Genomic DNA, 12,546 nt, shown 5'->3' on the forward strand with positions numbered 1-12,546 from the left:
ATGAGAGTTATAAGAACCTACAAATGTTACCAATTTGAATTTGGCAACCCTAAAATGCCAGCTGATAGTTCATGTTTCTGTAGCAACGAAAACCTACACCTACAATACATGTTACACCTGCTGTTGCTGGTGCAAATGATGGAGATAAAGTTGCTGTGAATATGTGTAACTGACTAAACATCTTGAAGAATAATAATGCTAACAAGATACTTCACATAACTAAATATAACCTTGAGTTCATTGTTAGCTATGTGTACAGTATTGCAAAATAGACATTAATGGAAATGAATCTGCACACCACATCTTTCCTGAAGAAACTGGACCCGTTGAGTTTACTTGTAAAGTAGTTACTGCAGGAATGACAAGACAATAAAAAGATTACCTATATGAAAACATCATGATCTAATGCAGAGAAGGAAAAACGACTTTCTGTGTTCTGAAGTGGAACCAGAACCTGAACCAGAACTCAAGGCAGTGAAAATGAGGGTACTGAGGAAGAACCTGACCAGCCAGAAAGTCCAGAACCATAGGAGGAGAGATGAAAACACTGCTCCTGAACGATCTTGAACACCATCAGGAACAATTATTTCAGAAGCAGAAAATCAAATCCTTTGGCCAATATAAAATAGTTGATTTTAGTAACCTATATTTGAGGGTTTTGTGAATTCAGAACTTTAGGTGGTTTTGTGCCCATTAATAGCTTCAGAGTCCGAATTTGATCTAAAATATGCCATAACACAGGGTAAACATACCAGTAGTGTGAATAAAAGTGCAGGATATTCTACTTTTTTGCAACTTGGGGCCAGTTTATTTTGTTTTAAATTTTTGTACACTATAATGTGCTATAGGTCTGCAGGGATTAACTACTTACTATGTTACATTAACTTGAAAAAAAGATGTCAAGTTGCAGACAGGCAGAATTAAAACACGCGCACACACACACACACACACACACACACACACACACACACACGCACACGCACACTTCAAGCACACACGACTACTAACTCCAGCATCTTGGGCCAGAATGCAACATCTTGTGGGATCCAAGCAGCAATCTGGAGGGGGCAGGGAAGGGGAAGAGATGGTAGTGTGTGGTTGGGGAGAGAGACGAACGCTGTCTGATGGAGTGTGCAGGGACTAGACTGCCAACAGGCGCAGCGTCAGGAGGTTGTGGGGCAGGGAGGTGGGGAAAAAGGGAAAAAAAAAAGGAGAAGTGCAGAGAAAGACGGGCAGATGCACTGGCAGAGGGCTGTAAAAAACAAGGTGAGAGACGAGAATGGGGAGGAGACAATAGGAGAAAGGGTGTGGGGACAGTATGTTATCGTAGGTTGAGGTGGAGAACGTGTTGCAAGGATAACTCCCATCTGTGCAGTTCAGAAAAGCTGGTGGTGGAGGGTAAGATCCAGATGGCTCGGGTAGTGAAGCAGCCATTGAAATCAAGTGAGTTATATTCAGCTACATGTTGTACCACAGGGTGGTCTACTTTCCTTTTGGCTACAGTTTGGCTGTGGTCATTCATCCTGCTAGACATCTGGTTGGTTATCATACCTGGAAATGGTGTACTTGCAGTGACAAAACTTCCTTGCTAAAGTATGCTGAGGATCTTGCCAAGGCTCTCACGGACAAGCATTAGCCCCCAGACCTAGTCCGCAAACAGATCTCCTGTACCATTTCCCGTTACAACAACAACCCTCTCACTACCTCAAAAAAACAGCCACAAAGGGGTGTTCCCTTCGCCACCCAGTATCACCTCAGTTCGAACAACTGAACCACATCCTTCCCCAGGGCTTTGATTACCTATCATCGTGCCCTGAAATGAGGAACATCCTACCTGAGATACTTCCCAACACTCCTAAAGTGGTGGTCCACCGCCCACCCAACCTCCACAACATTCTAGTCCATCCCTATGCCACTCCCAATCCCAACCCCTAGTCACAAGGATCATATCCCTGTGAAAAACCCAGGTGCAATACTTGGATGAACGGCCATCGCCAAACTGTGGCCAAGAGCAAAGTAGACCACCCTGTGGCACAACATGCAGCTGAATGTAACACACTTGATTTCAATGGCTGCTTCCCTACCCGAGCCATCTACATCCTTTCCGCCAACACCAGCTTTTCTGAATTGCACAGATGGGTGTTATCCTTTCAACACATTCTCTGCTCCCATAGTTATCCCAGCCATAACTGACAATAACACACTGTCCCCATACCCTCCACCCAACAGTTTCCACCCCCTCTGTGCTATCATCTTCTCCCCATTCTCGTCTCACCCTGTTTATTTGCAGCCCTCTGCCAATGCATCCGCCTGTCTTTCCTCACTTCTCTCCATTTTTCTCCATCTCCATGCCCCACAACCTCCTGACACTGTACCTGATAGTCTAGTCCCCACACACTCCACCAGACTGTGTTTGTCACTTTCCCCACCTGTACACTACTATCCCTTCCCCTTCCCCTTCCCCATCCTCACCCCTTCCAGATTGCTGCTTGCATCCCATGTGATGTTGCATTCCAGTCCAAGATGCTGGAGTTGGCGGTCGCATGTGTGTGAGATGTGCTTGCTTGCTTGCTTGCTTTTGTGTGTTTGTGTGTGTGTGTCTTTACTGACAAAGTGTCTGAAAACTATATGTGAGTGTATTTTAATCGTGCATATCTGCAGCCTGACGTGTCTTCAAAGTGGCAAAATATCTTTTCTTACATTGTTTGGTTTAACTTAAAAAAAAAGTCTGTACCATTTGATAGAGGGCATTCTAGGGGTAATATATATGTAGAATTTTTGTCTTAAGTATGTCAAGTTAAACACTGATAGTAATGAGAAATTTTAAAATGATACATTACCTCAAAAAACATATTTTCCATGATCAGTATTCATACTGTTATAACTCACTCAGAACAAATTCAAAATCCAAAATTTTCAACAAGAGAGTTCCTTTTGCTTTCCATCCCACATATATCATAATGTGAATAATTCCCTGTTGATTAAGTATTGAGTTATGTGCAATAGATGTTACTTTTACAGTATGATTGAAAGGAAGAATTATTTTGTTAAAATTCAGAAGGGCCATCATATTTGCGAGCATATTGTTTGTCAGATTCATCATGACACATAGCTCTCAGAATAATTTAAGTTATCTTCGACTGAAGCTTAACTGCAGAAAGCCTAAGGATGTAATGCAGTCAAATCAGGATCTCAGTCCAACTTCCATCTCCCCTGTTGGACTTTTAGGCAAGAAAAAGAAAGGTGATCTCGAATTCCTAACAGTAGTTTCTCCATACGCAGCAGATGCTTTGCTGTTATTTAATGGGCACAGTATTTTCTAATGTCTATAATGCAGGCAGACTGTGTAGTCTCTCACTGAACATGATTATTGTTATATTGTTTGCTTTCTTTTGGATTTAAAGCTACAAAAACAATTTCTTAGTCTCAACTTCTGGATGTTGTACTGTATATTGATTATTCATACCTTTGTTATTTATTTTATCATGTCAGAAACCTACACTATACCTTACAGATACCACAAACATTAACAAAAATACTCTAGACAGATTGTTGCTATAAATGTTGTCATTTCCACTAACAGTTACGGCATCAGCAAATTATGTGCTACACAAATACATACTAAATATAATGTTATCAGTACGCAGATAATTCACATGCTTCCTTGGTCAGTTCAACCATGTTGGGGGGGGGGGGGGGGTAGCATGCAGTTGGGCATCATTTTCAGACAAGGATATGGTTCGTTGTCTCTTCTTCACCACATCCATGTAATGTAGATTCACATGGAAATTCCCCTGTTCTCATTTTGATCTTAGTTTTGCTAACTCTTGTCTTCCTTATAGGCTAACTTTCCTTGAGGCTTTTTGTCACATGAAGCAAGTGCTTTCTTGACTTGAGCCTTTGGGTTGCTGGTTGATACCTGTATAAGTTGTGAGTCCTCAAATTCAGTACCTTAGATTTCTCCAGTCTGGATGCTCTCTTGCAGCAGATAACTGAAGGTGGAATACATGCTAGACAATAATTTTCTAAAGGATTTAGATCTCAGACAAACTGTCACGAGTCTGCAGGTCTCATTTCAATTGAGATCTTCTTGATTTGCATCAGATGGGGCAGGCATATTCTGCAGCTGAATAACAAAGGGCTGTAGCTGAAGTCTTTCAGGTGCGAGGATGTGTCCCCCAGGTTGTTCTGGGTAATTTCCGGAGAATATTATTTCTTTCTGATACTTGAGTTTGTCAGATACAGTATCTGATCAAGTGTATCTAGACACCTATTAGTGGACATTATTATGGAGTGTATCCACCTTTCACTTATATGGTGGCATGAACCCCAAACCTCAAGAACAAATCATTGTTACTGCTCAAGGCATAAGTTTATCTATACATAAAGCTGCTTTCTTGATAGCTTTTAATATTTGTAATTGCTTTGGCACTCATTATCTGCTACCATTTATATATCTGTTTGATTATTCTCAGCCTTGACAACTGTTCAGCACTGCAGCCACTACACAACTGACTACCAAAGACAGCCGCAAGACAAAGATGCCATACATTACCCCCATTCATTTCTTTTTCAAATCTGGAAAGAAAATTTGGAAAACACCAAATGCAGGAACAGACAAAAACTTGCAAGTAACAAAATCAATCAAAGCCACATAACCATTACAGTTATTACACTCGTGCATTTAACATTGTAGTAAAATCAGAGGCAACTTATATGTTGTATGGTAAAAACACAAACCATTGTGCAGATATAAGTAAAAACTAAACAAACTCATTCTGCTCACATGATTCCGTGTCCTCTGATTTTTAACACAGCAATATAGATAAAAACAATAAAGCACATCAGTCATTAAACCACCAACTAGGTTTGACACAATTATTAAGTTATTCAATTGCACAACATCCACATTGTCAATCACCTTACATCTTTAGTTTGAATCCATTCAGTGAAAACAAATAAAAAACAAATTTGTAACAGAAACACACTTGTACTTGCACACTGAAACACTTTCACTAGATGCATGACTGCCATGCCACTCTCTGTGGTACAGCAGGTGTGCCCCTGTGCAACTGCACATCAATACTTAAAGATCTCATTAATGTGGTGTGGAGGGCCATAAGGTCATCACTGCCACTCTGTCACTAGCTGCTGGGGTAAGCCTCGAAAGTGCATAATTGCACCAGGCATCCGAAGCATGGCTGCTATGTTCAGTGTGGAGACATATTCTGTGACTGCACAGTGTTGATATTTCGAGTGGGGTCAGCTCCATGCTGGGTACAATAGGAGGGTGCAGTCCCATACCTTGCACTGATGCCATGCTGATGTTCAGGCATGCAGTTGGCAGTTAACACTCCCCATGTTGCAAACTCTAAGAAAAACAAATAGCTCCTAAGTGTCCACTTGTAGATAACACTTATAACACTGTCAAGATAATTTATGCTTGTGAAGTTCATTACGAACAGAACTGTGTCCTGATTGTCACCATCACAATAAGGCTTGCAATGTCTTCTCTCCGTTGTTCTTTCTCAAGCCACAAAATGAGCTCAATTCCCCCCCCCCCCCCCCCCCATGGCACACATGTGACATTTTTTAAATAGTTTTGAGTTGTCCGTCTCGTTCAGCTTTCCTGTCTCATCTGCACTTCCCTCTCCTTTCTTCACCACCTTCTTTCTCTGTTCCCTTTCCTTGTATGGTATTTTGGTCCTTTTCTTCAGTTTTGGTATTATTCTATGTGATTTCTTGGCCAGTTTCCTCTTCTTCCAAAAGGCTTTCTTCCTCATCTAGATGATGATTCAATTTAACATATTTTACATGACATCCGGTCTGTGACGAAGGCTAATGACTTCTTAGAGAGAGTAGGTTCCTTGAAATGGCAGTGGGCTGGCCACGTTGCAAGAAGAAAAGACAACAGATGGACGAAGCTAGTACTGGAGTGGAGTCCGAGAGAGCACCGGAGGCCTAGAGGAAGACCACCACACAGATGGGACAAAGACATCAAGAAGATCGCTGGTAACACCTGGCAGAGAACTGCCCAAGACCGTCCCACTTGGAGAAGACTTCTGAAAGCCTACCTGAATCCACAACTCGAAGAGGCCACATCATCTAATGATTGAATTGGCTGATGATGATGATGATGATGATGATGATGATGACATGATCCACTTGTGTCTCCTTCCCATAGTCTAATTCTATCATAGTCCAATCTAATCTCATAGATGCTGTTGTGTTCTCTATAGGTTTCTTCTCTTTAGAGGTAACCATTTGCTCTCCTCTGCCCTCCTAAATCTCCAACATACTTTCACTAAAACTAACCTCTACTTTTTGTTCTATTGTACAGTCTGCTCTTAATGTGCCATCCACACATAAATTTTGTACTACTGAAGCTCCCTAGTGTATGCAGGGTGTCTCAGGAGAAACGACCAGTATTTGGGGATATGACAGGAACAATAATTGAAAGCAAAAGTGTCTAGTAATCATGGGCAGTAAAATGCATACCTTAAGAGCTTTGAGCATTTGTTGAGTAGAAGAGGTGTGCTTAACAGCAGTGAAAATTAACAAGTGGTAATAGAGCTCATATGTACTAAATTTTTTTGCTTTGAATGATCATTCCTGCCATACCCTTGAATTATGACCATTCCTCCTGGGACCCCAGTACTCTTGGGACCCCCAGTATTTCTTCCTCTATTTCCACTGCCTGTATATTGCTGTTTTCTTTGGAACAATCTTCGTGACCTAAATCTGTATTTGCAGGGCTTGCTACACTCTTATCTGCAGCTGCTTCAGTTTGATCTTGTTTTTGAAAGACTGTCCACTTCGAAAATTCTTTCTTTGTTATCAGTTTCTGAATCCTTGTAGCTAACCTTATATTCTTCTGGCTTACTAGATGATGACAATGAAACGTCTTCAGATTCTATCACTGTTTCTGCCCAAAATTCTTCTCTTATTTGTCTTATTCATTCCTCATGTTCTTCCCATTATTTCCACCTTTTTCTCATTTGTTCCTAACGTTCTCCCATTAATGCTTCCAGCACCTTTAGTAGCCTCAATTCACTGATGGTCATTTATTCCTTCTGCTGACCTTCAAATGACAGTTTAGTCTTGACAATTTGGCCAAAAACATAAAGTACAGTTCTAACACAGTTCCCTTTGAACCATCATCTGCTGTTCCACACCCCAGAAGTATGACTGTTTCAGTTGTTCACTCAGCACTTCTTGGGGGGGGGGGGGGACAGTTTTGTTTCTTGCAAACTTATTCTTCATTGTCTTGGATTGTTGCTGTTGTACATTGTGTCCTCTTTGATGGTGAATGCTGCTCCATGATGATCTTGAAATTTCTTCCATCATTTCACTTTTGCAAATATGATCAACCTATTCAGTTCACTGTTAAGAAAACTCCGTTCCAGCCACATAGTCTTCAGTACAGCCCATGCACTCAAAACTGCAAATCTTCCCATCTGTTGTCAGCACACACCTCCCATTCTTTTGCTATTATGATGTTAATTTTATCAGTTCTCTTAGTTTATCTTGTGCGCGTTCTTCTTCACCAAAGATTGTATAATCAGCTAGCATTTCTCCAAGCATTCCTGTATTTATCACTCTCACTATTTTGGCGTAGGCTTCTGGTTATCCCAAGGGTTTCCAGTTTTTAACCTGTATGCCACTGTTTCCATCTCCATTGTAACTCAAAAGGTGTAATGAGGGCATGTCCAGCATGGTCTCCATCCAAGAAGTGGGTGTGCTGCTAATTCTGCTTGTTATGGCAAAGAAGGCCAATCTCTGCACCTTGCCAAGCTCCTTAGCAGCCACCATTCTACTTTATTCCACTGTACTGTAGCTCCATAAATTATCATAGATCTTATTCAGTGGTGTTTACCCAGTACTTATTTCTGGAACTTAGTCCTCAGTTTTAGCCTCAATATCTTTTAGTGCACATTAGAGTGCTTCCAACTTATATTCTTTAAGTGTCAGGTCCATGAGAGTTTTGCATCCAAGGTTACTTCTAGTTACTTCACTGTCACACTGCCCCCACCAGTGATAAGAGTTTCTTCAAAAAGCTTGAGATTCCTTTATGTGTCCTGGATATGCTTCCTTGTGAATGGTGCCTAAGCATAGTGACTTGATTGGTTTCAGTGTTCCCCAGTTCCCCATAGTTGGTTTTCTGGTGAGATTTTATGAATTCCAGCACAGTTAGCTGTACCTTTCACCTCCTCACAGAATACCTTCCATGATGATAGTTTCACTTGCTTAGTCACAAGGTTGTACTTTGCCCATTGACCTTTCCTTGTTGCAAAGTTGAACAGTCTTCTTACCTGGTTTCTTTGCATTTCCGTTTTATTGCCCCACCAATGTATGTTCTTGTTTGTGCACTTCATGGTGACTGGACAGTTTTCTAAGTGTAGCATCACTTCATCTGACATTTCTTCGAGATCTACTGGATTTCTTATCAAGCAAAGTGAGTTCAGGTTTTTTTTTATATTAGTCCCAGTCTGTTTTCCTAGGGTTCCTGTTTCAACACCAAATGCAGTATATATGTGGTCAGCTAAGGATTGATCCAATGTCACATCACATTGTTTGGCATAGCTACCCATTAAGGTGGACCCAAATGTTATGTCACATACTTCTTTCCTTCATATATTCCTGCATGTAGGTTCCCTATCCCTAATCAGGATCTCTAAATTGCTCACAAACAGATATTGAAGTAGATGCTCACCTCTGCTGTTGGTGTCGCAGCTTCCCCTCACCAGGTTGTAGGCATTGGCATCACAACCAATCAACAGTTGTTCATTCAGTTGTGAGCATCTGGCTACCAGTCTCCCCACTTCCTGGGAATGACGAGCATTGTCCTTGTAAGGAGTCCAATAAAATTTCCCTTGTGTTTTCCTCCTCGCACTGTTTCACGCTGATGGTCACTAAGTCTCGAGAACAGAAGTCCACCATTGGTATGAATGAAATTCCATTCTTGACATAATTGCATGTTCTGGAGTTTGTAGACTTCTAGCGCCAATCAGTTTACCTCCAGTTCCTCTGAGGCCTGATACAGCCGCTTTACACAAATAGGGTTCCTGCCTTAGGGCCACATCCACATCCAGAAAACGACTCAGGGCAGCAGATGGCTCCTCCTTACTGCAACACATGCAGCCACCAACTTGCCGCCATAATCACTTCTGATGTCTTTAATTATGTGTGGGAGCCCTAAATGCAATTTCGGGTCCTGTTCTTGCATTGCCCTCTGAGATTTTTCACCGAATTCCATCACAAAGGTTTGGTCACCAGACACAACCTCCCAGTTGATTGAGCCCTAAATGCAATTTCGGGTCCTGTTCTTGCATTGCCCTCTGAGATTTTTCACCGAATTCCATCACAAAGGTTTGGTCATCAGACACAACCTCCCAGTTGATTATCTTCCAGTCCTCTGTCGAGACCTACCAGTTCTACATCTGTACTTCCTTGATCCAAACCTTTGGAGGAGCATTCTAAGAAGTTTTGATACCCAAACTGCTATCTTTGCAACATTGAAGAGTGTAGTTGCCGTCTTGACCAGCAGTTTCACCTTCTCCCATGGAGATATCATGGACATCTTTCCACACAGACCCTCCTGAATTTGAGGTCTGGCCTTGTGTCCCCCCCCCCCCCAATCTTCTTAAAGAGACCCATCTGATCTACTTCCTGCTGCTGCAAGGCAGATATCCGTGTTAGATAACTGCCATCCTAAAAACCAAGACTGCATTGCTATAGGCCTGTTTCCCTGTTTCTTGTTTAGACTTTTTCTGGATCCAATTATCCTTAGAAGTGGGATGTTACTCTCCCTTGTTCTCTTGTTCTTTGTCGTAGAAGAGGAGAGCACAACTTGGGGAACTCAGATTGTAATGAGGCTTGGTTGGTTTGTAGTTTACCTAAAGGGTATTCTCCTCTAGCAGCAGTAAAATGCTCTGGCCAGTCAATTCCTTGAAAAAAGGTTTCAAAGTTTTACCCACACTTTATATAGTGGTTTAATGAACACTCGAGCTTGGGTTAAAGTAACTCATTGTTAGCACGTTTGATTTTTAATCTGCTTCCACCAAAATTTTTTTATTTAGTTATAATTAGAAGGATTTTTAAATAAAATGAACAACCAAAACTATCATAAATGAAATCACTAATGATTTTATTTTGTATATGATGCAAATGTTTGTTAGACTTAATGAAACAAGTTAAAATTAATATAGTATTTTAAAATAGTTAAATGAAATTTTATTGCACCTATGACAAATCATCTGGTAGAATGAAAATATCTTTTTTATTATATTACAGTTGATTTAGATTTTTCTTACATACAAAAACTTGAATGAAAATTATCATAACAACAATGAAACAACTATCCCGACATGTGGCACAATTTTTAAAAGATGAATTTTTATAAGATCAGCATTTTTTAAAAGATCTATGGGAAAACACACTTCACTGACATTAGTAAAAATTCCTCTTTCATCCGAAAGTTAGGAAGCATGCCGAGCATACTGGAGTATTTCATTAAAAATTGGCGATGAAAGTTATGATGTAGTGTTAATTGTATTTTTATGCAGTCTTCACAAGAATGTATTTCTCTATCATATTTGGTGAGACAAGTACAATTTTGTATGTGCTTTTTTTAGATTTTTCACTTGCCGATAAAAGTAGACCTCAGAAGGCTGAACAAGAGTAGTACATTTTGGGGGAATCACTTTAATGGTGACTTTTTCTCATCTTGAAAGACCTCATCATATAATTCATCCTTTGTTTGGCTACTCCAAGAGTGAATAATCAACAAAAACTTTCCCCACAACACATCAGACTATTAAGGAAGTCGACATACAGTTTTGTTGTTAACTTTCCAGATTTTGACGACGTTATTACAATATTTGTATATTTTTTTAGAATGTTCGTTTACTGTTTGTTTAACTTGAGGGCCAAATTTACCAGTTGCTTCTTGCAGACAGACACATACCCTAGCTGCTAATCTCCCAGACAGAGTTCGAGAGTACTGTGCAGTGTATCTATGTGCAATTTCATTCATGTCACACCTTTGAATGAACATCATTTTGTTCCTTTTTTCACAAGAGTTCTATTGTAGACAGACTGATACTGATATCCTAGAAAGGAGAAACAGGATAAATTAAAATATATTGTATGGAGGGTGAAAAAATAAAGCAAAATTTTGTAAAGTGAGTGTGTGTGTCTATTGGTGACAAAGGCCTTAATGGCCGATGAAAGTTACAATTGTGTGAATATTTTTGTTGTGCCTATCGCGACTCAGCATCTCTGCTATATTGTGAGTAGTTACTTTCCTTCGCTAATATTGTTAAAGTAATCTCTGATAATTTACCTGTCTGGTCAGTGTTAATAATAAAATCTTTATTGAAAGTAGGTATTAATTTCAGTGTCTGAATTCAAAAAATCTCAGCAGATGCCAAGGTTTGTTCTATAACTGCAGTTTTATTCTTTTTAAACAAGTTTTGTCACTTTTTTTTGATGAACTGATGCTTACATTTGAACTTCTTGACCCGTCTTACAGAGGCTTTAAATTCAAAATGTGCAAACTGCCCTGCTGCTGCCAAGGCCAACTGTTGCAAATTCTATGTAATCACTTGTTGATAACTTTCTCTAGCTTCCACAAAACAGTTATATGTTCGACGACTGCGTACTTGTGAAAGTGATTCCCACCTGTTTTTTAATTTCTTCTTCCCATTTGGATATATATTCCTTCTTTTTTAATCAGCTGCAACCTTTTTTGGCAATGTTTGTAGATCGAACTTTTGCAACATTAACAATTTTTGTTTTATTATCCAGAGAGAGAGAGATATTCTGCCTTTCTTCCTTTTTTTCACTTCTAGTTCATATTCATTTGATGGTGTAATATGTTGAATTTCTTCAAAAGGTTCCTAAACAGAGTTTTCATGTTTCTGCAAGAGTTCTTCGTCAGTATCAAATATTTGGTCAGCCATTGTGTCTGTAATACATGCCTAAAATTCTGCGCCTGTCAACATTGCTTTGTGAGAAATCGAAGTTGAAGAGTCTGGGGCAATCAGATTATTATCGGGCAGCAAGCCTATGTAATGAGCAACTGCATCTCTCAACAGTAACTTCAGCTTTTCACTGTATAATGAGTCTTAACTAATTTCATGTCCAAGTTCTGATACACCCATGGTTTCCTTATTAACAGATATATTCAGTTCAACAATCTTTAGCAATATAAACACTCCATACTTAGCAATTGGCTATGTATTTGAGTTTACTCAATACAACCAGTTAACATGTAGAATATGGGAATGTGCTGTAACCTGTAAGTAGAATGATTTTAATAGTCCCCATAGTGTGTGCTGTTTAATACTTTCCCGACATAGTAACTGCTTCATTGGTTCACAGGCATCACGTCAAATAATATTGTGCAGCTTCCACAACATTATCCGACACGATGCCCATGAACAAATGAAGCAGTTCCCATAGTGTCTCCGATATTCTGAAACATCTGCCTATCAACAACAGATAAACAGTTTAACTCGTCCACAGGATAAACGTATTAAGAAA

At 39.9% G+C, this 12,546-nt stretch overlaps 1 protein-coding gene across 2 annotated transcripts in view; it reads left to right on the top strand.

Moving 5' to 3' along the window:
• LOC126259270 (uncharacterized) overlaps window positions 1–12,546 on the top strand; it is a 119,629-nt gene that overhangs the window by 104,344 nt on the left and 2,739 nt on the right. The window lies entirely within an intron of this gene.

Source organism: Schistocerca nitens, chromosome 5, assembly GCF_023898315.1.
Source record: "Schistocerca nitens isolate TAMUIC-IGC-003100 chromosome 5, iqSchNite1.1, whole genome shotgun sequence".
Classification (NCBI taxonomy): domain Eukaryota; kingdom Metazoa; phylum Arthropoda; class Insecta; order Orthoptera; family Acrididae; genus Schistocerca; species Schistocerca nitens.